The 17,630-nt window shown below is 46.0% G+C and overlaps 1 long non-coding RNA gene across 24 annotated transcripts in view; it reads left to right on the forward strand.

The window, feature by feature from the left end:
- The first annotated feature begins 4,655 nt into the window (after window positions 1–4,655).
- LOC107400866 (uncharacterized) overlaps window positions 4,656–17,630 on the forward strand; it is a 29,183-nt gene continuing 16,208 nt past the window's right edge. For 8 of the 24 annotated variants that reach the window (XR_013043418.1, XR_013043425.1, XR_013043423.1 and 5 more), the window contains exons 1-5: window positions 4,656–5,182; window positions 5,979–6,124; window positions 7,786–7,933; window positions 9,610–9,791; window positions 12,313–16,241. This is a non-coding gene — a long non-coding RNA (uncharacterized LOC107400866). Of the gene's footprint in view, window positions 5,183–5,978; window positions 6,125–7,785; window positions 7,934–9,609; window positions 9,801–11,926; window positions 12,035–12,312; window positions 16,242–17,630 lie in introns of all 24 variants that reach the window. The other 16 variants (XR_013043422.1, XR_013043440.1, XR_013043436.1 and 13 more) reach the window with 15 other exon arrangements.

A 17,630-nucleotide genomic window follows, 5' to 3' on the forward strand; every position in this document is an offset into this window, starting at 1 on the left:
AAACCCATTTGGCTTTAGAGTGTAGCACCTTTAGTCAGGAGCAGTTTCCCGAGTGTGTGCAGGGTGGGTTGAGAGTCCTGGGACACTCAGAAAGTCTGTTCACCGGAAGCACCGCGTGCAGTCTGTTAGGATCTCTGCAGTTAATCATTAAATGAGGTGGCTTTTGTTAGGTGTCAATATGCATGCTTAATGTGAGTCTGGAACTTTTAAAAGTCATCGTCCCAAACAGTCAAGTTTGTCAGAAGTGTCCTCGTAGTTCATATGAAGTGGAGCATAAAGAATGTGCTTTAATATTGGTAAATGTGTGGGAGTAGATTAAATCTGTTTTAATACAGAAAGTATGTAGATGCCATTGAACTTGAAAGAGTAGCATGACTTTATTTATGTGTCATGCCAGACCAGAGCTAACTTTTGATATGTGACTTGAACTTAGAAGATACGTATCAATCATGCATGTATGAATATAGTTACTCAAACCTATAAAAAGAAGACATACAGTTCATTAAAATGTGGGTCACCTTAAAATCTGAGGGGATTATTAATGACTAACATGTTGTGTTTCTGATGATCTGAGATGAGCTTTGATCATAGTAAAAGCATTTAAACTTTTCTTTCTTTAAAAAAAATTTTAAGAGATTGAAAATATACATGGGCCTTTTCTGGAAACCTTTTCTTTGAAACTATAGCACATATAATGGCTTGGTAATACTGAAACATTTGCATGTTTACTAGAGAGCAATGCCTCCTGAGCAGATCGCTGTGGACCATTTTGGGAAGAGCACAATAGCACAGTAATTAAAATACTGAAGGAAAGTATCTATGGCTGGAGCTGGAGCGACCATAGAAATTAGTGACATTTATGTGTATTTGGTGAAAAAAAATCCCATTTTCTAATTTAGAACAGTTTCTTCATTATTTAAAATCATTTTCAAATAGAAGAAATTGGAGAAAAAAAGAAAGAAAAAAAGAGAGAAAGCAAGCAAAGGAAAAACAAACTATATCTTAAGAAAATCAGATTTGTAAAGTTATTTCTACCTGGCTTTGACAAAGGTGGTTCTAGATTCAGTATGTCAGGAGGGAGAAACGACAGCGGTTTATAGCCAACGTACAGTCATAAGGCCCGAGTCTCTTATGTAAAATTTCAGATCTCTTCAAAATCCCCAAGATTTTGCAAGTGAATAATCTCAAGAGAAGCTGATGTCTGCTGGATGAGTGTTTCCTTAGGTCTGACTGTTCCCGAAGCACGAACTGCAATTCTTACCTCGGATGTTACTTTGTAGTTTTCTCTGTGGCCTTTTATTTACCACAAGAGGGTAAAGTTTATTCACTGAGTGATTTTGACACCATGGCACAACTGAGTTTTCCAGCCAAGTTGTTTTCATGTCTCTCTACCATTTTGAAAAAAAAAAAAAAGGAGGGGGGGAACAAATTTGAAATGAAAACTCCAATTTAGATTGGCCTATGTACCACCCTGGGTACCAGCTAGCTATGTGTTAATATACCCCGGCCAGGGGGTGAGGTGGGGGGTCCTGAGCCTGAAGATAAAGGAGCTGAGGCATTTCTGGGGCTCCTTACAATAAATGACATCAAACTGGATGAAAACCTTCAGCAAAAGGCAGAGAAATTAGAGGATATGTTGGGGCACAAAGAACTTTTGCTTTTCATAGTAAGTGTGAAGTCTAGAAAAATGTGGTGATTTCTCACGTTCTATTTATATGTTATTTTACTTGAGGGATGCCTTGAAGCAGTGCTAGAACCACTTCTGTGCTCAGGAAGGGAGGGGAGTGCCTCGTCATTTATTCCGTTTGCTATGTCAGGTACAGTAAAAATAATACTGTAGTGAAAATATGACAGGCGTTCTGTAGGCTTGACCAGCATGCAAGGGTTTTGAATGATTGACGCGCTGTTGTTTAAAAGTCAGTCAAATAACACCTCCAAGAATGAGGCTATCAATCCTCATGTTGTTTTTAATGTATTAATACATATATATTTTTTTAATCTCTCCAAAAATAACAGTGAAGCTTTATAAGCAAGAAACAAATCGAAACCTAAGTCTGCATCTCTAGTCTGAATATTTGCATTCTGGACTGATGGTCTTTAAAATAATAAATTAGTTTTGTTGTTCAAATTATGAAAATCTAAGGACTGAATGGCTCAGAAATTCTCCACGATGTCAAGATCTGTGGAGTTTGTCTGATAGTCTCTCCTCCCGGGCTGCTGTTGCTGTGCATGCTCTCTCACATCGGGACTAACCTAGAATCATGAACACTCGAAGCTGGCAGGCACACAAGTGTCTTCCACGTCACTCACTCTGGTAAGAAACCGGCCCAGGCAAGATGTAGGAGAGAGAAGCAGATTCAGGTCTTTGCACATACTCCACACATTCCCCAAACCTTGGGTGGGTCTCATTTTACAGATGGACATCTTCTCTCTTTAGAGGCACAGGATGGTCAAATCCCTTGCTTTAGGTTCATCAAGGCTGAATCTGAATCTCCACCCTGGCCATACCTCTGTGATCAAATTCTCACTTGTCATATGTGCCACGGTTACCTTGCCCGGGGTCTGCTACAAACTGTTACTATTGGAATCTAGACTGGAATGCTGTCTTTTCCTCGACTTTGGCCCAATCCAACTGGTCTCAATACGGCAGGGTACTCTCTGCTGGGGTCTGGGCTGTTTGACGTCCTCTCCTTCCCCAACAGCATCTCCCCAACTCGCGTTTTCCCTTCATGCCCCCAGCTAGGAAAGAATTGCTTGGGTTTCAAAACAACAACAACAACAACAACAACAACAACAAATGTTATTTGTTCAGCCACAACGAGGCAGTGCTCAGTCCTGGCAGATCCGGCCGGGGAATGACCAGAGTACTTCCGGACATAGGAAGGCAGAGGAGAAGCGTTGGTCAGGTGCTGAGGTGCCAGCCTTCGGGATCCTCAGAACTCTTCTGCTGCCCAAGTGGGAGACTCCGTGTTTCCCCTGCTGGCCCCGTTTTCTTAGACTATTTCTCACTCCCTCTCACCATCATCTACTGGAAAGAAGCTTCAAAGGAAAGTCAGGAAGACATATTCATGCCACGCAGGAGGAGTCCTCCTCTGCCACATTCGTTTCTTCATTTCTAAGAAGAACAGAATAATACCCTATCACTTTTTCCTTGGCACAATGTGAACATGGATGTACACATCATTTTCCTCGTAGAGGAAAGATGCTCAGTAGATTTTTAGGGAACAATACTACTATAAAAATAATTTGTTTTTACACCAAGATAAAGTTTTTTTTAATCACAAGCCTTCCCAGCCTTCCTTTTTTAATGTAGATCTCTCTCTCTCTCTCTCTCTCTCTCTCTCTCTCTCTCTCTCTCTCTCTCATTTTTTTTTTTTGGTTTTGTTTTTTTGTTTTTCCAGACAGGCTTTCTCTGTGTAACAGGCCTGGCTGTCCTGGAACTCGCTTTGTAGACCAGGCTGCCCTCAAACTCACAGAGATCCCCTTGCCTCTGCCTCCCGAGTGCCGGCATTAAAGGTGTGCGCCACCACCATGTGGCTCTCGATTTTTCCTTTTAAAAGTTTAAGTCCATCAAGGACTAATAGTTTCAAACTTACTTAGGTTTTTCGGCAATTTCTGCAGGCTGTGGGAAAACGAAAGGGTCATACTTGAGAAAAGCTTACACACTCTCAGGTAGGCTTGTAGGTACGAACAGGTGTGCAATTCTTCTTACTGATATCACACTTTTGGTTCCTTCTGACAAATTCCTCTGTGCCCATTAATTAATACAGGGTCCCACGTCCGTATCATTTCTTTTGGGGGGTAAAGGGGAGATAAAGATACATCATCGTTGACTTCTCAGAGAAAATCTGCTATGTCAGGCCTGCACTGGATACAGACTCCCCAGACATACCCCCCAATGCTGAAGAAATCAAGAGCAAAAGCTCTGATTGATGTTCACTGGAGTATCGTTAAGTGTAAAAGCTAGTGTGACAAATACACAGAGTGAAAACAGACACAACTCCCTGTAACCAGGAGAAGGTGGCACATGCCAGGTCACAGCCAGAGCATCTCAATGCACAGGCCCCCGTGTCTCGGATGTGCCCTGTGTTGTTGTGGGCATACGTGGTGCAAACGGGTGTGAGTCCATCCACGGGGGAGGGGGGGGGACACACTGCATCTGGGTGACATCCACAGAGCAGCGGAATACAACTGTGAATTGTGTTTATACTAAGATACGATCCAAGTGTGTGTGTGTGTGTGTGTGTGTGTGTGTGTGTGTGTGTGTGTGTGTGTGTGTAGCGGGGCCAAGCACTGGATGGCTTCAGAGTGCCCCATTCAATCTGTCCACTTCCCTCTTTGATGCCATGCCACTTTACAAAAGCAATCGGGCCACAGTCATCTTTTTTTTTTCTTTCCCCCCTTGTTATTATGACACAATCTCCCTTTTCAGTCTTATCATTTTCATCAGTTTTTGTAAAAGGCAATGAGCGTAACAATACATGTTTGGTTAAAAAACAGTTCTTTGTCGCTATATTTAATCATTTTGTCTTTAAAAAGAAAAAAAATAAAACAACAACAACCCAAAACAAACAAGCACACACCCCCCCTTGGGGGAGGAAAAAAAAACAACCAACCTTCCCTCTGCTTGATGCCATAGACAAGAGTCCAAAGGACATTAGCTGCTCCGTTGCACACATTGGAGGCAGAGTTTGCTGCGGGCTCTGTCTCCCTAATAGACTGGCGATTTTGTAAAAAGGTTTGAGAGGGTTTTGTTTAACCATTTCTGCATGTGTTTTTAATGAGCTCATGATGATTCGTAACAAAGGCCAGGTTGTGAGGTTTGCAGCCTTTTTTTTTTTTTCCGGACTTGATCGCTTCCCGCTGACCTGCAGAGTGAGCACCTGTGCTCCTTGCCTGGCTCACCTATGGGAGTCACGGTGGTGGGGCCATCTCCGGGCCTGTCTTCATGCCAGGGATGAATCATGCAGTGGGCAGGGCGGAAGGACTCTCTTTGTTGACAGCTTTCCATCTGGACTTTGGATACGGCCGGCCGTTCATGGAGAGCCTGGGTTAGCTGGGAAGGACTGCTGGAGTCAGCTCCTCGATGAAGGCCCGGGGGCAGTAAAACTCCAGCAAAGGAACTGCCTAGCATTTCAGCTGCAAATTCAGAGAGGCGTCCCTCCCAGCTCCAGGTACCCAGGTTTGTGACTGTGTACAACTCCTGCTTGGACAAGTGGGTATTTAATAGTCAATAGGATCGTTTACAGCCTCATTCAGATAATCCGACTGGAGTACACCTGAATAAATACATCAAGCTCAGGTGGCTGAGCACTAACCCCTCGGAGTTTAATAATTAAAATAAACAGAGCTATTGAGATGAGTTCCAGCTTTGTCATGTATAAATGTAAGATGTCCCACACAGGATGGTGTTTTGTGATTCATACAGGAGTATGATGGATAGATGATACATTTTCCATAGCTATTTAAGAAAAAAGAGATTATCTTAGTCATGAGGTAAAGTTATATGATACATTGTACCATCCAGTCTGATTCTGGGCCAGTGCAGATTTTTTTTTTTCTGTCTTTCTTTCCGTCTTTTTTTTTTCTTTTTTCTTTCTTCTTTTTTTTTTTGTGAAAGATTACTTCTTGGCAAACTAGATATGCAGACGCCAGAATACAGTAAAACCACATTTAATTGGACCTACTTGCCAACTTCTTGAACACAGCTTGGATTATCCCACTGGAGGCTGCTTCTGTTAAAAGCTGGGGGAGGAGGAAGTGGCATCCTGACAAGGCCTCAGATCATTTTTTTTTTTTTTCACTCGAAGTACAATTATGCAATGAGCCAAGTTTGGAAGTATTTTACTATGTTTAATAATTATTATTAAAGATATTGTAAAACATATGCATTTGTTAAGTGGAATGTAATGGGAGTAAAAATCATGTCATAAATTTCACTTTGGATTTATTTTTCTATTTTGTGTTTTATTTGACAGCCTTCCAACTTGAGTCTAGCCCAAAGCCTGCACTCTAATACATATCATACTTGATATTAAAGTGAGAAGCGGGTAATTTATAGGAGCTGCGTGAGAGCTGTCTTCTTTTCAGGGCCAGCCTATGTGGAATCGACACCTCTGTTCAGGTAACAACTGATGTGAAAAACCATTCACAGGCAGTGCGATGTCAGGGATGGAGAACGCCTTTCCACACACTCCCAACAGCAGCTCTGAAACCCACATGTCCTGGGCATGCCTATTGTTCCAAAGATGGAGCCGAGAGCAGGGTGCCTGTCTCTCCGTGTGCGTGTGAATCCTGAACGAGGGTGGGATGCCGCAATGAGATGTGGTACCAAATTCCCATCCCAACCCCTTACCTGGGAAACTGGAGTTGACCTGTTGTTCTTCTTGAGCTTAAACAAATTTGTATTATCTGTACAGTTGTCTTTTTCAAAAAGGCCCCGGAAACCCCACTTCGTGATGTTGTACAGAGGTGCCATCTCTAATGATGAGCGAGACACTCTAGGTTGTTTGTGCTGAACTCCACCTGCGCTGTGAAATCCCCATGATTTTCCTCACATTCCCACTCAAGCTGCCGAGCAACTGGGCCCTCTCTTCTACGGGTGGCTGTGTCAGTGTGACTACGGTGCGCCATTCCACTTGGCGGTTTCCTTGTGCCCCAGCACAACCAATGATGGGGTATGAGAGGAAGCTGGCAGGGCACAGAGGGCCGGGTCCGTGCATCCATCCCCCTGCCCTTCAGCGGGCTGCCTTTCTTTCTGGCGTGGTGACATCCTCTGCTATGCTTTCCTAGGTATCCTTTAAATGTATCCCCCGGGGCTCCTGGAACCCTCCTGCGGCTCTGCTGTCGCGTGGCGGGACTGCTGCAGTGTGAGGCTCGCATGTGCAAAGGGGATGTGAGGACATCTGGACTGCATCCCTGAGAGCAGAGCTCCTGAGGCGTGCCTTTACAACCCCGTAGCACTGGCCCCCCAGTGCCCTGCAACTTTCTCTGGTGGGGTGCCCTTGATTTCTGGAGCATCCACAGCCTTGCCTCAGGCAGGACGGACCAGGAGCTGAGGAGAAAGGGCTTGGGAACTTTCTGGAAAGGTCTTGCTTCTAAAAACCGGAAACCAGGAGGGAGGGAGGTGATGAGAAATCTGCCCTCTTGTTCTCTGCTGACTAAGCCGTGTTGTCTTGAATAAGTGACTTTATCTTTTCATCTTTAAAATAAACCTTTTGAGCCAGATATGCCTCTGAGGTTCTTTCCGGCTCTAAGTTCTTGGGCATCCTTTACCTATTTAACTGAAATGCTGATTGAACTTGAACAGGGAAATATTTTCCAATTAGAGTAGAAATGGTGGCTAATATATCGCTAGGCTTCTGAGGCTTGTGTGATCAAAGGCATGCTTGCTCCGATAAGGGCGGGCAGGGGGTAGAGATGGGGAGGGCTTCTCCTGGCTGGCGAGATTTTAATATCTAACTGCACTCACGTTTACACATGTCAGCCATGTGCTAAGCATATGCTTTCTTGTCTGTGGTCAAGTCCAGTGGGTTTAGGGTTAATTTTTATTTTTTAACAGGCAAACCCCTAGAGATTCTAAATAAATACACAGCAAGAACTTATTTCGTGGTTTGTTTTATCTTGTTGACACTAAGTATCCACGCTTAAGAACGTGGATGGAGACAGAGTCGGCCATGTTGTACATTTCGTTATTGGTTATTTTAAGGACCACAGAACATATAGAGAGTTCGCCTAGCTAAGCAGTTCTTTCTGTTCCTTCTGCAAAGGGATTTTCTGTCTCAGTTTCTCCACAGAGCTTCCTTTGGACAGCTGTCAGCCACCTTGCATCACGGGGCCTTGCATATGAAAAGGCTAATTGTGATCCTTAAGCAGCCTTCAAAGGAAAGCATGCACAACAGACTGCTGCCCAGACTACTGCCCCTCTGATAAGGTTTGTGGGACTTCAACAAGTGGCCAAAGGGATTCCTATAGATCTAGAGGTCAGAGGCCACATGAAGTCAGATTACCAAAAGAGAACATGCTGTTCTCAAAGATAAGCTTTAAAATTAGAGAAAAACAGATTCTCTCTCTCTCTCTCTCTCTCTCTCTCTCTCTCTCTCTCTCTCTCTCTCTCTCTCTGTGATATGTTATTTCTCAGGAGCCAGCCACCTTGCTTTTGATCCATTTGTTATTGTTACTGTTTTGTGAGACAGACTCTCCTGGAACTCACTACTTAGCCCACGCTGGCTGGCCCCAAACCTATAGCGATTCACCTGCCTCAATCTTCCAAGTGCTAGGATTACAGGTTTGAGTCACCACAACCAACTCTTGCTTTGTTGGAGGTGGGGTCTCTTTCTAGGAGTTGGGGCTTGCTGCTTAGGTTACTGGCTAGCCTCAGGGATCCACTGGCCTGTCTCTACCTTCCCAGGGCTGGAAGGGCTTGCTACCACGCTAGATTTTTTTATGTGGATTCTGGGATTAAACTCGGGTCCTCATACTTCTGCAGCACGTACTTTATTCACAGAGCCATCTCTCCAACCAGATTCTAAGAAGACTAAATTCTTAGTGAAGAATCTCATGACACACCCGTGTATCTAGGGTGTTATTAATCCACTCCAGGTGGAAGAAAATTCTTCCAGAATTTTCTGTGTAGAAACCATCCAGGAGAACGAGTGCAGATTAATATGCGTGGGAGTCTAATTAAAATATTTTCGTTTTTCTCTTTTCCATTCTGAAGTCACAAAGTAAAATGATTGAGAAATTCAAGCTTGACACAGAGGCAAGATTGAAATAAGGCTATGCGCTCATATTCATTAAAACTCTTGGGGTTGCAAAGGAGAGAAATCCAACTTAAGTTGGTTGAAGCCAAAAAAGAATTTTTGTCATAAGGCTCCGTGGATTCGGTGGGATCCAAAAAGAGGAATATGGCTGGGCCTGGGGGAGCGGCTAGACCGCTCAGCTCAGTGGCTGTCTGGATTCTTTCGCCTTCTCTTGTCTCTGCTTCTCTTTCTGCTGATTGGCATTTTCTATTCCTCAGTCCACATGGTGGAACGGGGCTGCCAACTGCTTCTGCATTTACATGTCTTCATTTTCAGACACTCGGAGGGAGACTGACTTCTTTTTGTCAGTTGCAGTTCCCAAATCTTGGGGGAGGGCTCTGATTGGTCAGTTTGAATCAGGTGCCCACCTCTCCACCAATGGCCAGGACCAAGAGTGCATCCCATTGTGCCAACAGGCAGCCTCCTGTGGTGCCATATGCATGTTGAGGGGCCTGCATGTTCAGGGGGCCGGGGGCAGAGGAATAGTTCCCAGGAGCCAGGGACACGGTTCCCAGAAATGAGGCCGATGCCAGTCTGACGAACAATAGGGGCCCATCATGTTTCTGGACTGAATTTAAAGGGAAACTATGAAAAGATATTTATTTGGAAGTGAGAATAATATGTTCTCCCTTGTGGTGGAACAGCAGTTAATTTATAACCCACGGTCAAGCGCTAAGTGAAATAATGTATGTTTGATAAAGCACTGTGAAAAATTAATTTTCGTGTCAACTCCCTCCCTTATCATTTCATAATCTTGGAGCATTTCCATGTGCATGTTTGTGACGTCCTTACCTGGCTCATTCTGCAGAGTCCATGGAACCCAACTGCAAATACTGATCTCCTTTATTGAATACTGACTGATGTGCCTTGTGAGCTCAGCGGTGGGTAGTCAGACAATCGGAGCTGAGAACAGAGAAAGCACATCCTCTCTACTTGTTTGGGGCCCAGAAGAGAGGTTCTGTGTCCACGAAGAACTCTGCCCTGGCACAGGTGAGAAAGGTGTGTCCTCCGTGTAGGGATGCAGGGACCCACAGAGGGGCTAGGAATACTGATGTTGAGCTAGTGTGAACCAAGTCCTAAGAGTCTGGGAGCACAGCACACTGACCATAGTCAGGGTGTTAGCTACTGAGCTCTGTTGCTTATGAGAAAACCTTCTTGTGTCTGTCTGCCTCCTGGAAAGAGCTTAGGGGAGACCAAGCTTAGGGGAGACCTGCTGTCTAGTGATCAAAAAAAGAGCCACACAAATTGGAAGACAGACAGGCTGCGCCCGTCCCTAGATGCCCTTGGTCCTGACTTAGGGTTTCTATTGCTGGGAAGAGACACCATGACTACAGCCACTCTTATAAAGGAAAGCATTTGATTTGGGCTGGCTGACAGTTCAGAGGTTTAGTCTATTGTCATCATGGTGGGAAGGATGGTGGCATGCAGGCAGACATGGTGCTGGAGAGGTAGCTGAGAGTTCTACATGCAGATTGGCAGACAGCAGGAAGAGAGTGCCACACTGGGCTTGGCTTGAGCAACTGAGACCTTAAAGCCCGCCTCCGGTGACACGCTTCCTCCAATAAGTCACACCCACTCCAACAAGGCCACGCCTCCTCATAGTGCCACGCCCTATGAGCCCATGGGAGCCATCTTCTTTCAAACCACCCCAGGTCCTCTCTCTAAAGATGCAAAAGGTGAGCCCTGAAGGTGGAGAAGCATTGACTTCATCATTGCAAGCCTTGAAATCTGTCTTCTGTGATAAAACAGAAATTTCAGCAACCCTCTTCTTGTCTAAGTAGAAGTATTGTCTCAGCTGAGACACTGGCAGTCTCAGGGAACAGAAAATGGGTTCAGACCAGATTCAGAAAAGAATGAGATTTATTAACTCATGTAACTGATGAGGCCAGAGGTGACGATGGTCTTGGTGGTAACCAGGTATAGGGAGGGAGTGATGCACAAGACTTGGGTGATGGCATTCCTCTCATTTTCTCCTTCCTCCTTTCCCACATTTCTTGGGTTTATTCCCCTAATTCCAGCTGAAAGTAGGCCTTCTTTTTTATGATGAGATAATCAAACATGGACAAAGACGGTCATACCTCAGTTAGTGACCCCAATAGGTAGGGGATGGCACCCTCTGAGTGCCTATGTTTAACTCCTAAGGGGAGAGCTACCTAGGCTTCCCTTAGACAGTGTGCTCCCCTGTGACCTGGGGAAGGGAGCTATGCTTAGGACAGCTTGGGGACCATACATAAGCCTCACTTTAGGTCTTCTAGAGGTAGAAATAGAACTAGACAGTTCTGAAGGTCAGAACAGAGACAATTTTACAAGGCAGTTACTCAGAGTTCCTCCTCTAGAAAGGAACTTTGGGTGTGGGAAGGTAGGAAAAAGAAGGGTGTGGTAGAAAGCATGGACGTTTTGCTTCGCTTCAAGACAGGGTCTCATGTACCCCAGACTGGCCTCAAACATTCACAGGACCTGGGCGCTAAGATGAAGATGTATCTTGTAGTGAGCTGCCTCCAACCCACAACAGAGGGGTGAATGGGGAGTGCGTTCTGGGTTGTTGGACGGCTCTCGGGGTCTCTGGAGCCAGGAAAGCAGAATTATTTCCATGTACATTCCAGAAGAAATACTAGCTATCTTGATAGTAAGTGGCAGCAGGGTATCTACACTGCTGGAGATCACTGCTGGGGTCCGGAGCAAGAGGGTAGGGAGCTGGCTGAGCTCTCACCAGAGCAAGGGATAGACAAAAGCACTTAGATCACAGGTCTGTTCATTCAATAGACCTGAGGTAGTGGGGCAGTAGGGTGGCTGGCATGGTGGAGGCATGGGAATTGTAGACAGAATGCACCATTCTGATCTGAGTCCACATACTGCTTTTCCCCAGGAGACTGCCCTAGGAGATGGGAAGAAGGTTGGCAAAATCTGGGTTCAAGTCCCAGAGCTTCCTTCCATTTCACAGATCTCTTGAAAAAATTAAATGATGATATGAGTAGGGTATGGGTCTGTGACTTGGCATCTTGTGAGCACCCCGATGTGCTCGCTCCCCCTCCTTCCTCTTGCTTGGCCTGTCCCCTTTCCGGCTGGTACTTCCCCAGGGCTCAGCTGTGCCCAGCTCTTACTTCTCTTTCCCACTCCACCTGCAGCCTCTGTCTCCTGGGACCTGTCCTCAGAGGGACCCTCTCCACTGACCTGGAACTTTCAGTAAATGTCTCTTCTTGGCCTGGCTGGCTGTAAAGGCAACAAGCTGTGAGGTGGGCGGCCTGGGCCTCTAGACTTGGAGCACTCACTCAGCTTGCCCCTTTGGTGGTGGTGGCTTCATTCTCTTACATCACTCACGCAGCAAACATTCCAAGGGGTGGCCGGCCCTGTCTAGCTCTGGAAAAGGCAAGCTGAAGTGTGGTTTCCTCTTGATGCATTTCACTCATTCTTCTTTGTAGCCTCCTGTAGTAGATGCCCCCCCCCTTCACTGGTTTAATGTCCCCCTACTGTATAGTTCTCAACTGGCTGACTTTCCCCCACAATCTCACAGATACACCAACTTACCGTATAAATCTTTGCCACCATGTTTGATGCGGCATCTAGAACCAACCAAATTCTGCCTCGATTTGGCGGCCGAGGAGTTCAGATTGAAGTGCCCAAAGAGAGTCTTTGGAAAAGCCACAAAGCAGGGTGTCAACTCAGTCAACTTTCTGTTCATTGCAGGTAAGAAAAATGAGGCTCAGAGAGGAGACATGACTGGCCCAGAGTCACACAGCTGGCTTTTAGTGAAGACATGAGTCTTGGTATTTTCCCCCATGTACTTCCATGTACATGTACCATGTACTCTTGGTGCTACTCAGAGCGGTAAAGGGGATGGTTGCACCCTACATCACCCTGGCTCAGGGAAATGCTCATATTCACTTCATGTTTGGTGGAGAAAACTTACAGTGTAATTATTCTGACTGTGTATGTTCCCTGGGGTACCTGTGCCTTCTAATGGGAGCTAGACTTCCCCGGGGGCCACGTGGACAAAACCTGGCCAGCGGCCTCAGCCCGACAGACTGCATCTCCTCTTTGTGTTAAGGACTCAGTTTATATTTCATTGGCGTCCTGAGCTAGGGGGTGGGAGGTGCTTGCTTTCCTTGGGAATGTGGATTTGAGGTTCATGGAGCAGGTTCCGATCTAAGAAGGAAACAGCTTCTTACTTGCTGGAGCCTTTCTGGACTGTGTATCAGACTCTCTGTATTTACCACTAACTTGGTTGTTTTCAGAAGCACCTATTTGCACAGGTCTCAAGGAGGTGTGCCTGGTGATGTGGATCAGGCATCTTCCATGCAGACTCCCAATCTCCAGGAGGGTGCTCACAGGCCTAGATGCTGTAGCAGAACCCCCCCACCTCTCCATCCCCCTTTCTTGGAGTTGAGGGGGAGGTGAGAAGGGACTTGGCTCTGTGCCTGGCACACAGCGATCCTCCGGGAAGGCGCCAGCTATTACTACAGCTACTGTTGGTATTACTGTCACAGCTTCCCACAGGCTGCTTCCTGCCAGAGCTGCGACCTGGAGGGGAGGGAGTGAGATGGGAGATAGGAGCCATGGAGTGTGGAGGTCACTGCCTTCCCAGGCCTGGCCTGGAGAGACACACCCTGCCGCCCTTCCCAGCCTCCCTTTCTCCCTCTGCATGGTCATTCCTACACACCATGCCATTCACTACCTGCGACCTGAGTGTCTGCTCCCACTCACTTTGGGGACTGCGAGACCTACTGTGAATTGGACATTTGACGGTGACTCACATCAGCTTCAGGAACGTGGTGGTTCCCAAGAACTGTGATACAGAAGAAGCAAGACTCCCAAGGGTAAGGTGACATGCCCAAGGTCATACGGAGTGATGGGTTGAACTCTGTCCAGCCCCAAAGCTGGTACTGCATCTGCTTGCTTAGGAACGCCTGCTGCAGAGCACCAGACACACTCACCGACACTTTGCCATCCATGCGAGGGGAGTGATTTTCCTTTGCGATTCTTAGATTCTGGGCTTCCCAGATACCTTCCAATGAGCCTGCATTACCAGTGGTCACTAACAGTGTACTAGCTGTCTTAGGTAGGGTTTCTATTGCTGTGAAGAGACACCATGACCCCGGCAACTCTTATAATGGAAAAACATTTAATTGGGGTGGCTTGCATTTTCAGAGGTTCAGTCCATTATCATCACAGTGCAACATGGTGGCATGCAGGCAGACATGGTGCTGAAGAATTAGCCAGGTGTCCTATATCTTGGCTTGCAGACAACAGGAAGTGGTCTGTCTCAGTAGGTGTGGCTTAAGCATATATGAGACCTCAAGGCCCGCCTCCACAGTGACACACTTCCTCCAACAAGGCCACACCTCCTAATAGTGCCACTCCCTTTGGGGGCCATTTTCTTTCAAACCACCACACAAGGTATCTCATTTATACTCTGTGTAACCGTGGGTAAGGGTTCTACACGGGTTTTCTTCTCTCTTTTTTTCCTGTACCCTCCCCTGCCTCTCTCTTCTTTCCTCCATTTATTTTGTTTGTTCTTTCAAGATATCATATTGCTGCATGTAGCCCTGGCTGGCCTAGAACTCATGGCAATTCTCCCCCCTCTGATTTTATAATCCAGCCCCATTTCCTGTTCTTTCTCTGCTTCCTGACTGCTGATGAAATATGAGCCTCCTGCTCATGCCACCGTGCTTTGTCCACCGTACTAGAAAATGGTCCCTCAAATTGTGAGCCTGAAGGTGCCCATCCTTTCTCAAGGCATTTTGTCCCAGCAACAGGAGAAGTAACTAAGACAGAGAAGGCCCATGCACAAAAAGGCTTGCTTTAGCAGTCCATGCTGATACTGGGTTAAGGTGGAACCCTTAGGAGTGGGACTTAGTAGGGAAAAAGCTAGGTCCCTGTGGGTGTGACCTTGAATGGGACCCTGGCTCCTTTCCTAGTCCCCAATTGTTTCACAATTGTTTGATCTGCCAAGTGTTCCCGCCATGATGTGCCGCCCCAGCACAGGTGCCAAGGCAAGGGAACCATGGACTGGAGATTTCAAAAATTGAGAGCAAAAAAGAAAAAAGGACCCTTCCCTTCATAGACGCTGATTATCTCAGTGTTCTTGTTACAGGGACAGCAAGCTGACAGGACTCCCCAAGTGCCCACCTTTCTGCATTCCATTGCTTGCCCAGCCTGACCTCTTTCTCTGTGTCCTCTACTCCTCTTTCAAATGCAGAAATGTATCCTGATCACATGAGGTCTGGAGGTTACTTGATTCAGGGCAGTGTCTTTGAGCAAAAGAACCCCCCAAAAATGCATTACTTGGGGAAACCTCACAAAAACACATGGAGATGTGAACTCATCTCTGCGATCCCTCCTAGGAACTTGGTAAGGACCCATGTTAGCTTGGAGACCTGAAGGCTCACCTGCACAGGCCTCTGGTGTTACAAGTTGATCCAAAGTTCAGCTTAATCAACACCAGGAAGTAAAATTAAACAAAGGCAGAAAACTGAATGAAAGTGAAAACTTCTATGAAGCCTCTTGGGTTAAGAAGCAGAGAGGTGAGCTTTGACGTCTCCTATGATGTGGAGGTAAGAGCATCTATCGACAGTCTGGGAGGAGTCAATAAGGTAACGTGTATGCCCTGGTCTCATCCCTTCCTCATAACTAGTGAAGAAACAAGGAGATTCATGGACTTTTTAAGTCCTCTACAAAATCTATCCCCAAGTCTTGTATACACTAGGCATTCTATAGTTTACTGAATGAATGGGTGGGTGGATGAGTCATTTTGTCAAGAAGGAAGTTCATCCTTGGGAGACAGCTTGGGACTCCACCTAAATGAGTTTTCCAGTGGGGGCTGTTCATTCTTCGTCCTTCACTGGTGGCAGTCAACAAAAAGGCAGGAAGGATACACATCTGGCTGAGGAAGTGGAGATCAGCTGGGGTGGTGGGAAACTCTCTGACACAGCGATCAGGGAGACCCTGCTTGGGCTAATTAGGATATGTTAGCTTGTGCCCAAACTAGACAAGACTGTCAAGTGGGATTCAGGAAGCTATGTCTGATGACCAGGTCATGGAATAATGGTGGAAATCTCCTTATTCTTTTTGACCATATTGCTGCTTAGGGAGCAGTCATTTCATAGACTTAATCTTCTTAGGGAAGGTACCTTTCTGGTTGCTTCTCAAGGACTATTATAAAGACTACATGCAAAAAAAATTATGTAAAAGCATGTTGTAAGCCATAAATACCACATAAAGGTTGTATGTTACTGTTATTATTATCACCATTTTGGACTCATTCCTCTTCTCCTCCTCCTAGGACTCCCTCCTCCTCACCCCTGCATTCTTCTTAAAGACCCTATGTCCTACCAGCTTACCTGAGATGTCCTCAACTCCACAAACATATGTGCTCCTTGACCCCTGTGACCAGTGTGACCAAGATTATCTGTACCAGGAAGTATCTGCCTATTCAGATCCTGGGTATGTTGGTCAGCTTTCTACTTTCATAACAAAACCCCAGCACCAGCGTAAAAGGGAGAACGGTTTCCTTGAGCTCTTGGGTTTGGAGACTTATCAGAATTATTAGCTGGACTCATTGCTTTGGGGGAAGTGTGTGGTATAAAGCAAGCCTGTTCCCATCACTGCAGAAGAAAGAAAGGTCTACTGTGGGATGGTCTGTATGTCAAATTGCTCTGATTGGTCAATCAATAAAACAGTGATTGGCCAGTGGCCAGGCAGGAAGTATAGGCAGGACTAACAGAGAGGAGAATAGAAAGAACAGGAAGGTGGAAGGGATCACTGCCAGCCGCCTCCATGACAAGCAGCATGTGAAGATGCCAATACACCATGAGCTACGTGGCAAGGTATAGATTTATGGAAATGGATTAATTTAAGCTATAAGAACAGTTAGCAAGAAGCCTGCCATGGCCATACAGTTTGTAAGCAATATAAGTCTCTGTGTTTACTTGGTTGGGTCTGAGCGGCTGTGGGACTGGCAAGTGACAGAGAATTGTCCTGACTGAGAGCAAGGCAGGAAAACTCTAGCTACAGAGGTCCTTCGATCCCTACCTCCAACCAGACACCCCCTCTTAAAGTTCCCACTACTCAGTAGTGCCTAGCTTGGGAACAATCCCTGAACACTGGGAAAGGGTCTAGACACAAACTATGGCACTGGATCTTTGGGAACAGAAAAAAGAATGTCTGACTTATTTTCAACCTGAAGTCTTGAGAATAATTCCTGGCATAGAGCGGAGCTTAGAAAACTGTTTGCTGGACAGAGAATGCTCACATATGATGGAGAAATGGTTCTTGTTTCCTTTTCTCTGTGTTCTTCAGTTGTGTGGCCTTCTTGAGGGAGGCAGTTAGTCCTAAGCCACTAACCACCATCCTTTATTCCTTCCGGGACAGCGAGGCCATGAGTATTTCTTGTTACTCCATAAATCTTGAAAAGAGCAACACATTTCCCTCTGGGTTCCCTTTGAAGAAAAGAAAATTCCTATTTTTGTCTAGACTTAGAAGGGCCATGGCTGTCCCATGATGAGGGTGGCGGCTTTAGGCGTCAACCAGATTTCTGAAAACATGGCTGAGGATCCACATGGTGTCAAGAATGGCTGTGGATCTACGTGGTACCGAGAGTGGCTTCCTCTCTGAATCTAGGTTGCTTTTCTATGTGTAGGATGACGATACATCCTGTCCAGCCTCCTTAAGGGGCTGCAGTCAAGATCAGCAGAGTAAGGCCTGTATTATCCAGCCTGCAACCTGAGGCTTCCTCCTCTTAGTGCTTAGGACACACAGCCCACGGCAGATAGGAAAGCACTCATTGATGTTTCAGTAAAAGGGCCACAAAAGGGCAATTCTAGGAAAATGTAC

Source organism: Peromyscus maniculatus, chromosome 11 (assembly GCF_049852395.1).
Source record: "Peromyscus maniculatus bairdii isolate BWxNUB_F1_BW_parent chromosome 11, HU_Pman_BW_mat_3.1, whole genome shotgun sequence".
Taxonomy (NCBI): Eukaryota; Metazoa; Chordata; class Mammalia; order Rodentia; family Cricetidae; genus Peromyscus; species Peromyscus maniculatus.